Source organism: Agelaius tricolor, unplaced genomic scaffold, assembly GCF_023055355.1.
Source record: "Agelaius tricolor isolate 1412-34295 unplaced genomic scaffold, bAgeTri1.0.p SCAF_16, whole genome shotgun sequence".
NCBI classification, from domain to species: Eukaryota; Metazoa; Chordata; class Aves; order Passeriformes; family Icteridae; genus Agelaius; species Agelaius tricolor.
Window position 1 is genome coordinate 4236311 of NW_027269276.1, and position 17805 is coordinate 4254115.

Below are 17805 nucleotides of genomic sequence, written 5' to 3' on the forward strand. Positions count from 1 at the left end.
AATGAGTGGGGGAAGCAGGACAGCTGAGAAAGAGCCTGAGATGCTGGGGATCTCTCATGTGTGTTGGACAGCAAACCTTTGTGTTTAGCCACTAGCACTGACTTTGTTAGGAGAAGGTTCTACAAACTTGGATAACCCTGTGAGGACTTTCTTTAAAGTGGAAAAAACCCACCCAAGTGTCAGCTTGACAGAGGCCTGTGAGTTAACTCCTATTACACTCAGTCTGAGCTAAAACAACATCGCTTTTCACTCTCACCCCGAGACCTAAGGAGCTTCAGCACTTGAGATGTGAAAGACCAATAACTTAATCCACTGTTTGAAGCAATCCCTATTTTTAAAGCAGTGCTGTATTTGATTAAGCCACTGTAAAGCTCAGCAGAGCTGTGTCAAGTTAAATTATATTCTTTAAAGTAAAAATGCCATTTTACCTGAAATGTAAAACTTCAGTTTTACTGCATTTTTATAAGCAAATCAAGTACTATTTATTTACATCCAGACAGCCCCCATTAAAAGCAATCCATAGCTGACAGGTGTTATAGGCCTGGATGTGTTCTAAAGGACTAAAAATTATATTCTAGATTAATACATAAAAATATCAAACTGTTTAGAAAGGTGTGCACAGATGCCCCAAAATGACAGCCAGAAAATACCCCTGTGATTATCACCAAGTGATCATGCAAGTCCCAATATGATTTAAGCACTGCTGCTTTTACCAAAACCACTTTTAATCTCACCAAACCTGTCCTCATTAGCCCAATGGAGAAGGTTTCTCCCAATCCCACTTTAACTGGTATTTGTCACCTTGCCTTTCTTAAACCTGTTACCTGGGTCACCCCATTCTAAATATTGGCATGAAACAAGATTTCTTCGAATCCTCTGGAAAATCAGCAGTGCTCCAAGGCATTAAAAACCAACACTAAACGCTTGGACAGTTCCTTGGCCACCTCTGTGAAAATTATTGGATGCAGGTTCTTCAGATTCAATGTTATTAAAGTGATCAACTCTGGCATTTTTGGAAACTATTGCAGCAGCATCATGGTCCTGTGTACTTTGGCTTTTTCTCACACGCAGAACAGAAAATGCTTTTGAGCACTTCTGGTTTTTCTGCATTGTTATTAAATATTCTATTTTATCCACCCAGGAATACCCAAGCACAGTGTCCTGGTATTAACCCCTACCCTGCAATCCATGCATGTGCACATGCAGACATGCAGTTTTTGATGTTTCACTGCCTTGACTGAAAGTTTTCTGTGTGTACTTTGTTTCTCATCATTTTTCTATTCATTATAACATCTAGGCCACATGGTGTTACCAATTTGCCTTTTCTTTTTTTTTTTTTTGTTATATAACAAAGATAATAAAGAGCCATTTTCCTTCCAAGCTCAAGCTGGGTAGGTGAACAGTATTACCTTTTTTTTATTGAACACAGAACTGTGGTTTCTGAGACAGAAGCAGAAATCTGGACCCTGTCTCTGGTGGGGCTGGTGTACATTCCCACTGAATTTCAAATTTTACAGGAATGCGATGATCAGGAGGACTTCCACTGACTGATCTCTAAATTTGGACATGAGATATAACACTGTTCAAATCAGAGATGGACATCTCTGAGAAGAATTTGTGGAAAAAGGTATGTGACACACTGGAGTGGTTTTGTCTTTGGCACTGGGGATTGCTCCATGTATTCTTGCATCAGTAGCACTTTCAAGCACTCAGATGTTCTAAGAGAATAAAGTTATAGTGAAGCAAATGCTTAATGCACTAAATGTTGCTTTTATTCAAGCATGAACAGGATTTGAAGGTCTTTGGGACATTAAACTATCCTGCCACTTTCTCTGGGTTTTTAAAACGAGGTTCAGACTCATACCAGTAATTCAGATTTGCAGATATTGGCCAAAACTCAACAAATCCCAAACCTCAACAATCAACCTCAAAGCATCTCCTAAATGTAAATCCCACATGCATTCTGTTTAACTAGAGCTGTGTCTGATTTTGTCAGTGGACTTTAATGGTGAGAGGAGAAAGGTGAACAGAAGGGTGACCAAATTGTTATCCTCACACCTGCTGACACAGAGAGATGGGGGCTGTACCATCAGGGCATCTCAGAAGTAAATCTGTTAACATTAACCCCACCTGTGATTTCCCTCATCCTTTATAAAAAACCTGACTCTCTGTGTAGAGTGAAATTCAGGCATTACCCTGTGAGCTGAAGCAGCTCTGACCATTTACCAGAATGCCTTGGGAAGCTGAACAAACTTTCTCTCCATGCTGTGCTCCTGGGAACGTGAAGTTTTCTCTCACTGGGGTTAAAATGTTTGAAAAGTGGAGCCCTGTATAAAATTCTGTTTGTGCAGCTGAAGTTCTGACGCTGTTTACCTGAAATGTTTCTATAATTCCTCAACTTTTGAGTTTCAGGTTGGTGATTTGCGAGTAGCAGATTGCACTCTCCTGAACTAAATCTAACAACCGCCACAAAGTGAAAATAAACTGGAGAGACTTGAAATAAAAAATCACTTCAAGAAATCTAAGCGTGGTGGGTTTTTTGTGTTGGGGTTTTTTTTTTTGTGGCTTTTTTTTTTTTTTCCTTTTCCTCCCACTTTAAGCCAACTAAACTCCCAACACATTCTGATCATCTCGCCACAGTGTGTCTGTGCTGGTGACAACTGATTCATGTGTACATTTACATATCCCCTCAGTGCCAGCAGCAGAATACAAAATGGGTCCTCCTGCTCTGGCAGATGACACAGCGCTGGCAAATCAGGAGGAGCTGTCAAAAACAGCTGTCCATTAAAAGAGTTTGCTGAAACAACTAAGAGCTGTTTGAAAATGCTAGGTGGTAGAATTTAATTGGAGTAGCAACTGTTCAAAATTAAGATTAAAAAGGACCAGTCGGTGCGGGGTTTCAGGTTTGAGGGGTGTTTTTATATATGGATATTTACATTTGGGATAGAAACAATTAAGTCTGCTGATTTTCTCTCTGCTCACACTCATGCTCCATTCCCTGGGTCACAAAGTTTTGGGAACATCCATAAATGCTCTGCTGCATGTTCAGCACAGAGACTCCCCACACCAGCACCCAGACAGCGTTATTTTGGAGATAATGGGGAAAACCAAGAAATTAATATTTTTTGGAAGTAACTTGCGTGTGTAGGTGCAAACCCTGTTATGCTGCACTGCCTGTGTGTTATCAGCTGCCCCTGTGGACAGGGGATGTGGTCAGTTTTGCACAGTGGGAACAAAGCAGAGCCCCCAGCAAGAGTATTCCATTACACCACGCACCCTGCCTGAACACCACATTTGTCTCAGCACATAAAACTGCATGCACATAAATGAAGGACTTTATGAAGTTTTTCCCTTTAGTATGAATGCAGTCTTGGGAAAACAGACCACTGCAACAGCCCAGAAAATTTCATTTTTCACTAGGAACTTGTTTTGAATGTGCTGGAGGCAACGCTAAGCCCCACTTTGGCTTAGGTGGTCTCTGAATCAGAAACTTGACTGTGGGATAAATCTAGCAGAATAGAAACACAGGCAAGCAAAACTGTTTGGCAAAAACTCACATTCTCCCTAGTTCTAGTTGAATATTTTGTAGAACAAAACCATTTGAAAAAATATCGAAATGAAATCAGTGTGTTCCATTTTGACAGTGTCAAAACAAAACTATTTTAATTTTGTGATATAAAAGGTTTTATATTTCGAAATTTTGCTCTTTTCTTCTTCTTTTTCAACAAAAATATTCAAAATCCCAGGAAAATTTCTCCTTTAAGCTCAAATAAAAGTGTTTCTCTTTTTGACTGCTTTTTTTTTTTTTTTATTTCTCTCTCTCTGCAGCAGCTCAAGCACAGGCAGGCAGAAGATCTGCATTTAGTTCTTCATTTTGAGACCAAGTCCTCATCACAGCGCCTCGGGCACCAACTCTGCTTATGTGCTTTAGCTTGGCACATCTGTAAGTGTGTGTCTTAAACATTTCTAGCACTTGGAATGCTTGGTACTCATTCTTTTCCTCACACAAGTGAAAATCTCCTTGGTTTTTACTTTCAGAAGGCAAGCACTAACTGTCCATCACAGGGCAATGAATTTGTCAGCCAGTGAATTGAGAGAGGCCATAAATATTAAGTATATAACCAATATTTCTTCTTGCTTTAAAATCAAAGACCTGCACCTTGAAAGAATTTTGAGTAGCTGTGGCCATGCTGCAACTGCATTTAGTAAATTTTAGAGCCTTTGATCATTTTTACCTTTGTTAGCACTCGGACCCCAGCTTTGGTTTCTTTGCTTTAAATAAAATCCGTCTTAACATGTAAGAAAAAAATAAAACCGTTGCAGCAAATCAAAAACCATGCAGGCACTAAAATTAAATTTTCCATTCTAGTAGAGAAAATGGAAGTTGAAAAGGCATTAGGCTCAGTTTCCCAGCAGAAACCTTACAGTAATGCCTGTGACTGCAAGTCTATAGCTCAGTGTGTGCAATACATTGCAACTAGAAGCAGCAGTGACAGCTGGTGGGTTAGTAAACAGATTTCATTTCAGTTTTTGTCTGAAAATGATACAAATTTTTCTTTAATATGATTCTTCGCTACATCTTCTGTTTCCATCCAATGATGAGGTCCTTTCCAATTCATATCCAAGCTCTGTTAAATATTTTATTTGACTTTACACACATAAATGAAACAAACAGAAATAATTTTGAAACACTTTGTGTGAAGTTTGCAGTCTCTTGGAATGATTAAAAAATTTAGGTCCTAATGGAATTTGGAAGAAGCTGGGTATAAACCAAGGGCACGTTAATGGCCTTATATGCACAGAATGCCACACAGAAATAAAACTTAACACATATTTTAGAGTGCTTTGCTTTAGAAAACATGTATTTTTAATTTATATTTTCTGAAATTTCCTTCAGGAAATTCTTGAAAGTAATCATTTTCATTTTTGTTTCCCTGTCCTTCCCTAAAGCACATGAAAGGCCTCCAAACAGAGGTAGGATTATGGGGAAAAAAGTTGGGAAAAAAAGCAGAAAAAAAAAAGCCTAAAGTAATCCAAAAAATAGAAACTAATAAAAGCATGAGGCGTCACTCTGTTTGTTTGCAAGGATATTTATAGGTAGGAAAAGAAAAATAAGGATCCTCAAATGGATTGGGTAATTTTAACTAAAAAAAAAAATCCTATCTATATTTACATTAAGAATTATGTGTAACATCTATTTTATGACAAATCACCTGTTAGTGTTCACTGGCCAGAGGGTAAATTTTGAGGCAGACACAGCCCCAGCTCCCAGCAATGGGAACCAGGGGTGGCTCATGGAATTCTGTGTGTGCAGGGTGTAGCCTTAGGGCAGCAGACAGGCATGTCTATGATGAAATCTGTCACTGCATTTCTACTTTTCATAGCCAAATAATTGGTGCATACAGGCAGATAGATGTAGCTTAGTCAGAAACGTGCAAAGTTTAATGCAGCTTCACTGCTTTGTTTCTATCACTGCACCTATTGCTGCAGATATTTTACAGAAACAAAAAGATACAAAATCTTTTGCTATAAACAGAAAATGAAGTGACTCTGGATTAAAACTTTCTCTGTGACACTGGTGGGAGGGTGTTGAGGCAGGTAGGGCACACCTATGTAACAATCACAGCCAATCACGGGAAAGAGACCCTCATTATTTTCAACATGAATAAACCTTTTCTGTCCTCTCTAACCAGCCACTAAGTATGGTTTTCATGTCCCTGGATGCTGCAGAATCCCACGGTTCAGGAGTATTATCAGCCATGACCAATGTGTGAAGGAGCAGCTCTCATATGAGTTTGTGTATAAATCAATATACGACTGCATTGAACTCTAATACACGGCACAGACACTGATATCATCTTGCCATTAAAACATCACTTTCTATTTCCTTTTATTAAGGCCTTTGATTTAAAGATCAACAGCTCTGCATGCCCTGTCCTGCCTCCTGTTTCGAAACACTCAGTTCAGTGCGGAATAACCAGCCCTGGGTACCCCAATATATTATTTACAGAAGGACTGGGTTGGAAGACACCTTCAAGATCATTGAGTCCACCCCACGCCCCAACATCTCAACTAAACCCTGACACCCAGTGCCACATCCAGTCTGTTTTTAAACATATGCAGTGATGGTGACTCCACCATTCTATTCCATTCTTCCATTCCATTCCATTCCATTCCATTCCATTCCATTCCATTCCATTCCATTCCATTCCATTCACTTTTTCCTAATATCCAATCTGTAATTCCCTTGATGCAGCTTAAAACAATGTTTTTGTGGATGTTATTCCAGCCCACGAAGAAGAGCTGAGTCTAGTTAATGACAGTCCCTGAGAAGCCAGAGACCCCTGCTATCTGCATGAAATCCTGGAAACACCATTTCTGTGCCACCACCAGCTGATTCCACAGTGCAATGGCACTGCCAAGCTGCACCAAACATTTGCTATTTAGAGACAGGACCCCAGTTAAAATTCAAATGAGAAGTAACAGGTCTGTGTCCTAATGCACAAGAGTTCCATGGTGGCAACAAAGATCTGTTGCCCACAGCTGAGCTACAGATTGACATCAATAAAGAACTCCTAGTTAAGTTTCTTGTCTTCATTTCTGAGAAATCTCAGCATTTTTAACAAGCTTTGTAAAGGTTTTAGGAATTGAAGGTCTAAAAAATTATTCTGATGAGGTCGAGTTAGAGGAGAAGGAAAAGGGAATTTAAAGGAGTTAATGCATGTACAAGTTCACTGTGATTTGATCATAGAATATCCTGAGTTGGAGGACTCATGAAGACCTCAAGTCTGTATTTTTTCAATAGGGAGCTTTAATATTAACAGCCTGTTCACCTACAAAGCACAAAGCAAGCACAGCACTGGATGAGTGGACACAGGTTCAGGACTCCAGGATCCAACGCAATGGGCAGAGTGATGCACCCTTGGGGCAGAAGCTCTCAGAGCTCCTTGAAATGACACTAAAACCTCTGCACACCAGGTCACTGGAAAGCTGCTCGTGCTAAGTAAAGCTGCCATGATGCTGCCAACAGGGCAAAATCCAAAAGCAATCTAAAGAAAACTGCTCAGCCAGGGCAAAGGCAGCCCTAAATCCAATGATAAATTGAGAAATGAGGAAGGGGGATATATAAAAATGAGGGATCATTCTTAAATCAAAAGCTCTGGCAGGTCACACCCCTCACTCATCTGTGTGTGCTCTCCGTGATTCTCATTCAGTTCTTCTGGATTCTCAAACAAAGTGCGGAGTCCTAAAAATATTTGGAACTATTACAAAGCATAAATTATAAATGTGTCGAGAAAATGGAAAAAGGTGTCTTGGGCCTACTTAGAGCACAAAATGATCTCAACCATTATTCACAATGATATGAAGATCTTTTATTTCATTTCTTCTTAACAGTTCCCTGTGTTTGCTATCATTTCTTGCCCAGCACCGTGTCAATAATTACTAAATTAGCAGGACGCCTGTACAATTTCAGCTAAAGTGTTATTACTGACAAGTCAAACAAAGAAAGCTGATCGAAAAGATGGGACTCCATCTCCTTATTTAAATGGACCCTGCTCACAGGAGAAGATTGAAACTCCTTTTTCTTCAAAGGAAGAAGGGAAAGGTATAGTTTACATTTTGTGCTGCTCAAGGACAGAGAGTCAGAGGAAATGCCTTTTTAATGTAAACCTCTTTTCATTTCCAAGGGACAAAAATGAAGGTTATTTAAAAGAATCATGCTTGGTGGAAGAAGTAATTATGTATTTTTTTCGAATCTCAGAAGAATAATGCTTTTATATTTCCCTGAGATGACCCAATTCACTTTGTGATGCGCTCCCTTAAATGTAAGTGTGTTGACTTCTTTGAACCTCATTGTTTTTAGTGTCTAAAGAAGCTCCTCTCAGACCACAGTGTTGATTGATTTTGACTCTACACCAATGCCCGAATTTTCATAAAGCTATTTCTGGTTTCTACAGCCCACAAGTGAAAATGGTGTGCAATATCTTCTCCTGGATAGCTCCAAAATGACACGTGTAATGACACGTTCAAATTGGCTTTTTGAGAAGTATGGCCCCAAATTTGTTACTCGTTTGGACTGGAAAGCTCCATAATCTGGAGAATCCTAACAGAATTCCAAGATCATACAGATCATTTTTAATATTTATTTGATGTTATTTCTTTGTGGTAATTTTTGGTGGAATAAATGTGAATACTTACTGGCATCCCCTAATGTGTGAAACAGGGTGCAGTTCTGTAACCTTCCTCACAGAAATATCTACCTTCACCCTTTCATTACTCCACTATCTCATTCCTCCCAAAAAAATAAGTGCTTTCACAATCAGGATCAACAGCCTTTTTAGATTTTTTATCCAAATCACCTACTTCAACACTGGTGAAAGCGTTCAGGGACAGGTTTTTTAGGCAGCAGACATGTAGACGTGGAAAAAAAGAGAAAGATTGAAGAAGCATAATCACTCAAACATGGCAAAGTAGAAAAGGAGACAAATTTTGTGAGTGTTAGTAATTCCATGATTAGCTTGTGCTACTCCCCTAAACCTGGAATTTATTTAGTTGTTGTCACTTGTCATGTAAACAAGCCAATGGGGACTACTTAAATCTATAAAATTAGACATTAGGTTTTAGGCCCTTACATGTTTTTTTTATTAGGTCTCACTGGCTCTCTGGGCACTGCCTTAGTGCAACTAAATAAATAATGATAAAGTTAACTACAGCATCTCACTGACATTTTCCAAACCTTAAAAAACTATTTTATTTCAAATTTTTGGCAAAAATTTTGAGTTGAGCTCTGACTAGCTCCAAAGCAAGTCAATTCTATTCCCACAGAGCTGAATCCAATTACTAATTTCACTTGTAGCACACCCTATTCCATTCCTTAATTCTCAGTCAAAGGAATATCTGGTTTAATATCTGTCATCTGCTACTTGCAATTCTACAATCTCACAGGCTGGGGTCCAATTATGCAAACTGAATCAATTTCTAGGCTAGAACCATTCAGAAGTCATCTTTATCTCTTTAATCTGTCTGAAACTTTCTTCTTTTTTTTTTTTTTTCCTTACAAAATTGACTGTTCTCAGAGCTTTAATTTCCATGAAAAGATTGAATACAGAAGACTTTTTTTTCTCCCTAAAACACAAGTATTTCAAAAAATGAGACCCACTGAAAGCAAAGAAACAGATTTGTACACAGATTTTTGGAAATGAGTGGCAATATTGCAGTAGACTTCACTTCAAAAAAGCACCAGTCCTTTTTAATGCTGTGAAGGTATTTTTGAGGCTGGCTGCAAAACGATCTAGTGCTAATGACTTATTTCATTATTTGGTTTTTATTCAAAATCCTCTGTAAGACCTCAAGGTATGCATTTTCAGTTTCTGAGGATGCCATAGGAAATGTAGAATGAGTTAAAAAAATAAGAAAAACAAAACCTGAATCAGGTAAAACTTGAGTTTTTACTTTATCACACAGGGGAGACGAGATATTCTGTGAAAATGAAAGACAACTGATACTTGACTTTACTTCTTGCAGCATGCACAAATTAATCTGTGGTGCTCTAGGCCACAAGATATTTATTGAGGATAAAAATTTAGCAAGAGACAAAAAATTACTGAAGCTGTACTCTAAGACTCTTGATTCAATTACAGAAAATTAAATACTTTAAATAGTGCTTAATCTCCACGGAAAAAGGAAACAGCTTTTCTCAATGAACAGATTATATCATGCTATTTATTAGGGAGTTTCTCTCACTTGCTTGTGAAGCATCTGGTTCTGATCACTGCTAGAATCAGTCTAGGGAAGAAGGTGGGATTGGTCTGGTCCTCACAGGCACATTCACTACTGCCCACACAGAGAATATGTGGGGTAAGATGGAGCTACACCTTTAGTAATGAGGAGCAACATCACAAGAGGGCAGATTAAACACACCTTCCCCTGCTGTTGGGAGAATATGGCAGCAAAGGTAGAGATACTCAAACTAGACTTAGAAGTAAAGAATTAAAACCCATGTGTTTGGAAGAAAATAATGCAATCGACACAGCTTTGCATGATGTAAAGTCATTTTAGGCAGTGGGAAAATGGATGTCTACGTGAACCATCATTTAATTCCAGGAGAAACATTCTCCTTCTTCATACATTCCCAGTCCATGAAAGAAGGAAACATTGATTGCTCATGCTAGGATGGATTTTCTCTTTAAGCAGAATCATGATGGTGTTTACTCTGGCAGGGAACAAATTTAATGCTAGTTAAAACATTTTTTGTTGACTTTTACACTCATTACATGCTGTTGCAGCAACTCATGAAAATTACTAATAGAAATACAAATAGCCAAATGTTTTTTAAAATCACTGTTTGTTGCCTTTGAGTCAAGTAATCAGATCTTTGTATTTGGAGAACTGAGGTATTGAAGGAAAACTTGGCATTCTGAGGAACTCGTTCATTGCAGTGCATTTTGCAATATTAATGCTGTGTACGAAAGCAGAGAGTATGGCATAAAGGTTTAAAGAAACCCTAAAGATTTCTTAGCTTATCTCTAAATGATTATTTTTTTATCACTAAGAGTCCTGAGGGAATGTTCATAACTTCAAAGAAATCACAGCAACGGTGTGGCGTTAACAGCCCCTTCCAACCCAATCTGCTTGGCCAAGATTTATGTCCCCCACACGAGGCAGCCAACTGAAGTCTCCACCATAAAAACACTGCTACCCTGCAAATAACTAAACAGGCACTGGAGGAAAAGGGGAATCTCATAAGGACAATTCAGATGCCAGACAGGCTAAAATGCCTCCTTAAGGTGCCTCTCTCACTCCATTGACTCCATGGAGAGCCACAGGAGAGAATATCCTTAAGCATCCTGCTTAAGTGCCTAAAGTTAGGTGGAATAAATCTGGGCTTCATGGGTGAAAGTCATTTTATACATGGGCTGGTTCATGTTTATGTGTTTTTTTCATGCTACACATGCATCTGAAGTGGTTTAAATGTGCACTTTTATGTACCTGGGCCCATTATGACACATATTTTCATCCCGTTACAAGTGGAGTGCTAAAAGGAGTTTTAATGGAAACAGCAGTTTGTTCAACAGCATTTAATTTGAGACAACTGGCTTTGTGTATATATAGTGGGATTCTAGAGAGTGCTCATGTCTATTCCTGTTCCAATTGAAAGAATGTTGTATCTCCTTTGTGAGAGAGAGACGTGGTCTCCCAGAATGCAGTGTTAAATTCTCAGTAAGTACAACTCCCCTCTGTCTATTAAGCAGGTGACCTCACTAAGTGGTCAGCTGGTTCTGTTTGCTCTTCCTTCAAAATCTATAAAAATCCATACTGAACACATGTCCACACGTACAGATGTGTGAAACCATGCATAAGAATTATTGGCTGACACCGAATTTTAGGCACAAGGTAAATTCTTCTAGCAATGAAAACTCACAGGGAACAGCTGAATATTTTAAGTATCCTCTCATGGAACTCTCTTGCAAATACAATCCCAAGGAGAAAATGTTATGTCTTACTAGAGTTTATAGAAGAGTGATCACCAACAGTTTTTAGAGCAGGCATGGGTCTCCACAGCTGGTGTTTTCCTGATCTCACCATTCCCACAGCTGCATGTCTAAATTTCAGCCACCCCTGAAAGTCTCCAGTCATGAAAAGTGGACTCATATTCTCAATATTGTGTAAACTGTGTTTTCCCTTTACAATAACTCAGAAATTCCCACATTCTGATAGGAAGATGTGGGTTTAATTGCAGGATCCTAACCAAGAACTAATTCTTAGGGAAGATGTAAATAGTGCGTGAAGACGAAGCAAACCCAGAGCCCTGATCTCAGTGCGTGGTGTGATTTGAAGTCTTCACAAACACTCCAGGCCCAGCAATGCCCAGCTGGAATTACAGTTGAAGGAATCCTTAACAAAAGTAATTTTTCAGAATCATCTTCTAGCCACAAACTCAATTTTTTAGCTGCCTGGGGCTGGTGCATCTACTATGCCATTATTCTTAGGAAAGGGTGCGGTTCTGGCCATTTTGTAAAAAGATTATTTGATTGTTCATCTGGAGGGACTGTGGGCTGGGATCTTCAGCTCATGGGAACTGACACAGCCTCCAGAAGCAAAGCCAGCTGACACCTGCTGAGGTCCTGGCACACCAAATTTTAAATGCATGTACAAGTTTCACTCCCCAACACCAAATGCTATGATGTCTACATCAAACAGTCAATTACATGTGGGCTGCTTCTAAACAAAAGTTTTTCTAATTGTTTCAGATACACCATCTGTTTCTGATCAAAACCATGGTGAAACTGCAAATCCTCATAAACATCATCCTAGATTTCTCTTTTGAATGAAATCAGATTGGTACTGAAGGGTATAACTTCAAAGAGCTCAGAGGTGCTGTTGTTATCCAAATGTACATGAGGCTCATGGGTCTTCCTTGCCAAGAGATCTCAAGGGAACAGCTTTCATGCTATTTTTTATTTTTATTTTTACCTACAGGGAAAATAACATTAAAACGTCCTTCTCCAGTTGCTTTTTGTTTTGTTTCTAGAAAAAACTAGGCAAAAGTGGTTCAAGACTTTATTATTTTCATATAAAAACACCCTGAGATTGGTGGTTAAGTAGATGTCAATAAATACTTCAGCTGAAATCCTCAGAGTGCTTTTGGTTTTACTATGGGCATCTCTTCCCATCTAGATAGAAGTTTTGACTTTAACTTCAGGATATTTCTTAATATACTGCCCACAACTGTGTTTACATTCCCCAAGCAGGACTCCCTGCTTAGCCCATTCTTCCACTCAGAAATATACTTCAATTGTAGCTGGCATGAGACAAAAAAGAAAACTTCCCTTGGCCCAACACCAACACATTTCAACAAAGGTTCTGATCAAAGTGCAAGAGAGAAATGAGAAACAAGAAAGGCAATAGTTGCAATAGCTCAACAGCTATTGTGGAATTTCTTTAGGGAATCAGAAAGCATCCTTAATGAATCTATATTGTGGCATTAAAGTACGAGCAGCATTTCAACAAAGTGCCAAGAAGAAAACTTTCATCGAGGAAGTTTAACCATTTCTGTCAGTTGGGAGGTCAAAGAGGCAGAATGACAATACCTCCCAGGGGGAAAGGGCTTCCTCTGCAGGAGGTGAAGAGCAGGTGAAAAGGAGGGATGCATCTGCTTTCAGAAGTCTGGGTACCACCAGTGCAAGCCAACAGGCTGGGCTTGGAATGCTCTGCAGAAAATGTGTCTCTCTTTGTGCCTGTTCCTATGACATTGTGGGCAAAAACTGCTCTTGGTTAATCTGAATAATCACATCATAGCTGAATAACTCCAGATGCAATAATGTGAAATCTGTCCTGTTATATATTTAAACCTGAACTTAGTGGATAAAAAGAGAATCCTTCGAATAATGAAAAAATAAAGAGAATATTGAAAGAATAAAGACAGCACAGTATGACTATGGCTTAAATACACCAACACTGATCATGAGCCTGGTAATGAAACAGTGTTTACTGGCCATGATATTTTTATTTTCACTTAATCCAAAATATTTCCTGTGTGTAATTGCTTTGGAAGTTACAGCTCTAAGGCATGACACATTTTTGTGACGGCAACATCAACGTGTAGAGAGAAACATTAGTGCTCAGTGTCAAGCACACTTGAGTTTTTCAATACACTTGGAGGAAGATACCCATAAAGCCTCATCACAATGGCATGGAGGACTAATATTCCAGACAATTAGACTTTCTGCTTCAGATGCGACAATTCAAATGCGGATGTCTTTAAAGCACATTTCCATCCCCTTTATTGCTCACAGGAGGAAAAGATATGCCTTTTTTGCTTATAAAATGTAGGGCTGAAAACTGTCTGAACAGATGCTGGAGACTGTAATGCCTCACTTTCACTGTTGCAGAAACCACCACTTGGTCATCGCATGCCCCTTTCTCACTAAATCTCGTATAAATATGATTATGACTTCAATTGTTATGGCTTGCAGAGGGTTGTAGGGGTAGAAAACAGTCAGCCATCTGAAAATCTTCCCTTTCCCTTCATGACATTTCTTTTAAAACTTACGAAATCTATGCTTGCTAAATAAAAGTGAAGGTCTTTGCCACCTGAATCTAAATTGAATATAATTGGATACTTGCATGTCAAAGCACTCAGAGACACAAGTCCAGGTATGAGCACATCAATAGGAAGGCAATTGGGTCACAAGGTAACCTATAGTATATATGATATATCTCCTTAAAGCTGTTCTCAGAATCCAAGGAATTCTTTTGTTAGGCACTGAGTGGATGTCTCTTATTAAGGGGGTGTTTATAATGGTGGACAATGTGATTCAGATACACAGCCTACACTAGTCTTCCATCAAAGGTAGGGAGAAACCTAACAGCCTGAAATAAATCTCTGCAATACTTCAATGGCAGGATGTTTCAGCAATTTTTAAATGCAGTCATGAGCATCAGAACTGTGTCTGAACCTGATGGAGAGCACAAAGGTAAAGGAGACCTTGAAACGATCAAAACCCACTTGTCCAAGTAATTATGCAGACAATGTCTAACATTTATTTTTCCTGCCTAAACTAGGTAAGAAGACTCAGCCAGCACAAGGAGGTACCCTGGCCTGGTGATATGGACAGAGGATTTCTTGTTCCAACAAGGGATATAAAATGAAATTATAACTGCAGGCAGAAGTCTTACAAAATATTCTTATGAAAGAAGAGAAGTCAAGAATAAAATTAAGTGATGAAATCCTAAACAGGAGGAAGTCTTTTAATTTTACCGTGTCCCTAATTTAACAAGCTTCAAGTTTAATCACAACTGGTAAGGCCAGTGCTTACTGTAGAAGATATCAAATCCATAATCATTTAGCTGAAAATGGGGTTATGATGACAGGGCAGTAGTCTCATTGCTAATGCTGGCTACTGAGTAGATCAGTAAAGCCAAGTACCTGACTCTCATAAACTGAAATGTGCAGGTTTTCTGATACAGTGGCTTCATTTAGCACAGCCAAGTCCACAATACACTCAGACACACATAATTCTGCTTTATGGCATTCCTTACTGCACCATATGCACAGACTTCCCTCCCATCCCACCAAGCTATATAGATTTTCTAAATGCATGCAAATGTATCCAAGATGGCTCATTTTGTTATCAACTCCCCAAGTGCTAACATTCTAATCATTAACTAATTGTCTCTGTGCTCTATTGACAGCTTGGCCACCTTCTTGCTAATTTTTGCTGACATGATGGAGGCCCTGAAGAACTGGGTTAACCTTTCAATGTCCATTGAAGATCCACAGGTCTGATGACGATTGATTGACCTGGCCTCTATGTTAGATAAAACCTCATCAGCTTTCCAAGTGATTTGTGTAATGAGGCGTCAGTAATTGACAACAGGTAAGTGAACATAGAAGTCCCCTTCTTTATTGCTCTACGAAAATGAGGAGAAAATTCAAGTCTCTGTAAGGAGCTTAAACTCGTAAAAGTTAGCAAGAAATAGGGGTGAATATGTGTGCATTGTAATTTCATTAATGTTTTTCTTACAGATACACACAGGAGCAATGTTCTCAAAATAGATGGTACTTCTGTGTGTCTCTTACAAATGTATGTGTATGTATTACACATATATATTGTATTTGGGTTGTTACAGAAGCATATGCTCACTCTTGTGCTCTCATAAAATCTTCTGCATGGTTTAGGAGCCTATATTGCCCACATCAATCTGGATTATGATAATATAAAGCCACAAAAATCTCTTCCAAGTGTCACTGAATGCTCAAGGAATGAGCTCTATGTGGTCATCCACATTCTTGGGTTAGTGGCTAACCCTGACTTTAGTAAGACTAAGAATTAAATGCTCTCAGATGAGCACAGGGTATTTGTCTCAGGATGGTTTTAAGGGTTAGGCCGTACAACCTACACCAGTTTTCCTTCTGTGGGGACAACAGAAAGTGCTGCAGCCTCATCTCTACAAGAGTCAGCTCCACTCTTCCCATTTCAAGTCATTTCTATGTGCTTCCAAACAAATTTATTTAAAGCGTGACTCACCTCTGTGCTCTCAAGATGTACCCCAAAGGATAAAAACTACTTCACAAATAGAAAGTGAACAACCAGATTTGCTGTACCATAAGCTTTTACAGTTGTCTTCTTTTAATTTTTTAATAAACAGCTATAAAACTATCCACAAGGGACAATAATATAAGATGAAATAAGAAAAAAATATTTTTAAAAAAGAATGATTTTCTAACTCAGCCAGCTAGAGAGCATGAAATGTTCTATGTATGCAGACAGGCACAGAGATGAACACACCAAAAGCACACACACATACGCTCAAAGAAAATATTAATATAGTATATCTGCTCAAAATTATTTGACCAAATTAAAAAATAAAAATGCCCATCCAAGATTCTGTATTTTGTATCCTCGTTCATCTGTGGAAAGACAGAAAATCTCCCGTCTTCCCTCTTTAGCACTGTGTCCCTGCACTTCCTTCATTCCTTTCAATTTTTTGTGCCAAAAACACTTGCAGTTTCCAGATAACTCTGATTTGGTGTCCATGTGGCCATCAGTGCTTTTCATCTGATGACATAGACAAAACTGGCAGCTCTTGTCAGAACCAAGCCAATATCATCTCACACACGTATGTGCATTTCTCTTTGATTATTTTGTACTTTTTTTTGCATCTTGAGGGTTTTCAAAAGTTCATATCCTTTCTTTTCATAGCCATTATTTAATTGGCATTGCATCACATATAGTAAAGTTATTTTGATTATAATGATAATTAAAGAAGTAGAATTATATAGAAAATCACATCTATCATAATAGAATCACAGAATCACAGAATTATTTAGATTGGAAAAGAACTTTCAGATCATCAAGTCCAACTGTTCTCTCAGGACTGCCAACTCCACCGTTAAACCCAAGCCCATGTCCCCACCATGTCCCCAAGCACACATCTATCCACCTCTTAAACCCCTCCAGGGATGGTGACTCCACCACTGCCCTGGGCAGCTGTACTATGGATGGACAAACCTTTGGGTGAAGGAATTTTTACCCAATTTAAACCTGATGCAAAAAACCACCAAAGAAACACCCTGCTGTTGGTCGACAATAGCTCCCAACATCAAGAAAAACCAAAAAAATTTTAAAGCGTTACCTAAAATGAAAATACTTTTGTTGAAATAAAGCACAATGGGTAAAATTCTGGCACAACTGAAATCCATGGCAAATCTGTGGCTGATTTTTATGGGCGAAGGATTTCTTTAATGCTTCTTATGTACCACAATGGGTTCTTATAGTCAAGTCCAGATTTTATTGATGGCAACTTCCATTTCCTTCAATTGAACTGCTTGAGATTTATCTCCTGAAAATCATGAACTTGATAAAACAAGAAAATGAAGATACACCAACCAACCACTTTCTACTGGCCCATTAAAATAAGATGACCACCAGCCCTAAATCCTCACAAAATTACAATTTTCTTCCTTATAATGCCAGGTGTAATTTTGTTTAAGATACATCAGGTTTTATTTATTTATTTTTTTTAAATCAGCAGACATTGCTGTTCTTTGGGGACAGCCCTATGCAAAAATCCTACAAAATGACTTGGCACAGACTCCCTGCACCCAAGCTTTGTCCTGGTCACTTCGATGCAGCCAAAAATTAGGTCTTACCTTTCCATAGGCAGAGACCACTAGTTCTTAAATAACCAGCCAGTGCAGCCCAGCAGAAAAGCTGGCTGCATTTGATTCTAGAAAATAGTTGTATTTTGGGGGAGATCATGCAGAGAGGCATTTTTGATATGGGTGACAGTGATAAAATT

At 38.7% G+C, this 17805-nt stretch overlaps 1 long non-coding RNA gene across 2 annotated transcripts in view; it reads right to left on the minus strand.

The window, feature by feature from the left end:
• LOC139596762 (uncharacterized) overlaps window positions 1–17805 on the minus strand; it is a 288009-nt gene that overhangs the window by 27369 nt on the left and 242835 nt on the right. The window lies entirely within an intron of this gene.